Consider the following 2923-nt stretch of genomic DNA (forward strand, 5'->3'; position numbering starts at 1 on the left):
TCTGGTTGTGCATACAGTATTGATTTTCTGTTCAAATGGGAGTTGAAAACTTCCTTTCTATAATGCATAATTAATATATAATGGCCCACACTGTTAGACTTTTCAAGGGTTTTTTACAGTAACTTACTGGCAACACTGTTGCCAGTAAGTTACTGTAATTAAGAGTTACAGTACCAAACCGTATTTCAGTTTTGTGTAATACAGTGCATTACTGTAAAAACGAAGCTAATCAGTACAGTGCATTACTGTAAAAACTAAGCTAATCAGTACACTACTGTAATTATTTTTATTTGTACTAAATAAAAATTAGATTTGATAATTTTGATATATGATTAATTTTATTTTTATCCTACATAAGTACTACTTTCATACAAACCAATTAGACAAAGTTATCACAAAATACCATTTTTTTATTTAAAACATTTCATATATATCACAAAATAAACATGCCAATGCTGGAAATGATGTGTGAAATTTTTACACATTAATGGGTAAGTTTAGAGACAACATTTTTTGTGTTAATTTTAACTCATTCATTGTGTTAATGATTTTAACAAAGTAAATATGTCAGAGAGGTTAGCACAAAGATGTGTAAACGTGTTAAATTAACACATTATGTGCTGTCCTTCACTGCAAACATTTTTGAAAACATACATAAAATCATAAACAAAACATTAGCATTTGACTAAATGAATGTAGAGTCATTGGTTGTTTAGCTTATACAAGTATTATAATGAAATATCAACCATTACATTCATAAAACTGCAGAATATAAATACATTAAGCATTCAAAAAGGAAATGTCCAAAACAGGACAAAACACAGTTCTTTTCACAATACAAGACACATAACCCCACCTTAAAAATAATTTCACTTATTTCCAAAAATGTGTTGGATTCATGTACACTGGTGGCCAAAAGAAGTATTTAAGTGGCGTAATGTTTTTGAAAGAAGTCTCTTTGATGCTCAAGAAACATTTATTATTATTATCAATGTCTGACTGTCTACTCCATCTTTTCTACAGCATAGGAGTAAAAGTCATCATCAAAATAATCTTTAAAAAGCCAACACAATGTTTTTGTCCACCTTTGTGAATAAATGAACTTCTCCAAAGATTGGTTCCTGTTCAGAACTTGATTGACAACATCAGAGTGTTCCCTGGTCTGCATGCGTGCCCACAAACACAAATGTACTCAGTCCTTCAGAGGAGATCCCGGTTCCAACACTATATGAGAGAGAGAGAGAGAGAGAGAGAGAGAGAGAATATTAGTGTCACATTATTTTTAACCTCCTTTTTTGTTAATTTTTATTATTATTTTCACAAAAACTTATATATTTGTAAACAGCTTTTGTCAATAAATAGCATACAAAAGAACTAAATTAAATTATGCCAGATTAAATTTTAATACTTACAAATCCTAAATTCTGTCCAAAAATGCTGAGATGCATAGAAAGAAGTTGAACGACTGAAATAGATGATTTTAGCCCATTTCAGCTTGTCTGCAGTGAAGGAGTACCTGTTTGAGACAAATACACAGTAAGATACATGCAAGAAATCACTGTGTGATGATCGTTCTCCTTCCTACAGTAGTTAACCCACCTGTGCGCTGATATTAGGACCTTCCTAGTCAGGTGGAACTGCAATGGTAGAGTCGCTGGCTAATAAAATATAAAAATAATGCAAAAATATAAACTTAAGTTGTTTAGAATGCTAGATTTGGTCTGAATGAATTAGTGAGAGTTTTACTGCAGTGCTTACCTGGATACATTTAATCTGGTGAGACTGAACAAAGACAATGGTCCATCTTCTGATTGGTTCATTTGCTGTGTAATAAAGTTAGACATAATGCAAAGGTCACTTATTTGATATAAAGTTAGCCAATTTTATAGAGATTTTATAAGATATTGTTAGCTACCTAGTCTGCACCAGTGGCTCAAAAGCAATTTTCACATAGTGTATGCTAATCATTTCAGCAAACTTATCTCAAAATATATCACAAATGGGCTGGCCTACCTCTGGAATCTTGCTAAGTCACTGGCGCGAATTGGCGCTTTGTTGCAGTTGCCTTTAAACACAAAAATGGAAGTAAATATTAAATTCCATAAAAAAATAAAAAAAACTATAATATGGTATAGTTTGCAAACTAATGCTAAAACTATAAAGGTTCTCATCAGTAGGCCAACATTAAGATATAAACAGAATTTCACATTAGTTTATTCACATTTATTGTTAATGTAAACGCGTTGCTCGTTGGCATTTTAACTCGACAATTCAATAATCTAACAAAGTGTGTAAAATGAAACGTTAGCCCAGTTTACCATGGTTAAGTTCGTTACCGCCCTGTTGACGACGAGTAACGTTAGGCTAACGTTAACGTTATAACATACGTTAAACTGGGCACAATCCTGTCAACATACACAGAATGTTTTTTTTTTTTTTTTTTTTTTTTTTACCTTGCTTGCTGATCTCTCTCTCGGTGAAGTGAATTCCGTCTCTTCCCCGGGCCAGACACGAACGTCGCGATCCAACAAAAGACAGACCCCATTACCTACACTGGATGTCTGTCTGACGCGACACGACAAATCCCAGACAGTGTAGTGATGCGCCGCGGCCGTTATATTTCAGACGTAGTCCGATACGAGTCCAAGCGCTCGCACTAGTTCTTACAAGGGATAAACAGGTTTGCATTTAAAGGTCCGGTCGCTTCAATGTGTCCAATATAGACAGCCTCTGGCTATTATAGCGTTGTAGACACGTGGTGTAAGGCAAAAATTAGGAAATAAAAAGCACGGTGGAATGGTGCCAGCCAGAGAGGCAGTTACGTCAAATACAGTAGTATACAGCAAATTTAAAAAATACAGTAAGTCTCTGTATGTGGTGTTAGACGTCACAGAAAATTCCCATGATGCAATTGGAATCACAG

At 34.1% G+C, this 2923-nt stretch overlaps 1 long non-coding RNA gene across 3 annotated transcripts; it reads right to left on the reverse strand.

Annotated features, from left to right (window-relative positions):
* Positions 1-440: 440 nt before the first annotated feature.
* Positions 441-2632, reverse strand: LOC309499876. Of its 3 annotated transcripts, XR_014206384.1 has the most exons (4): positions 2454-2632; positions 2014-2065; positions 1413-1823; positions 441-1224 (listed from the first exon to the last, which is right to left on the reverse strand). It is a non-coding gene; the product is annotated as an uncharacterized lncRNA (long non-coding RNA). The 3 variants fall into 3 exon arrangements; XR_014206385.1 differs by lacking the exons at positions 2014-2065; positions 2454-2632 and having other exon boundaries at positions 1413-1516; positions 1600-1950; XR_014206386.1 differs by lacking the exons at positions 2014-2065; positions 2454-2632 and having other exon boundaries at positions 441-999; positions 1071-1224; positions 1413-1943.
* Positions 2633-2923: the final 291 nt, after the last annotated feature.

The sequence above is a fragment of the Leuciscus leuciscus genome (genome assembly GCF_965113295.1).
Source record: "Leuciscus leuciscus genome assembly, chromosome: 5".
Classification (NCBI taxonomy): Eukaryota; Metazoa; Chordata; class Actinopteri; order Cypriniformes; family Leuciscidae; genus Leuciscus; species Leuciscus leuciscus.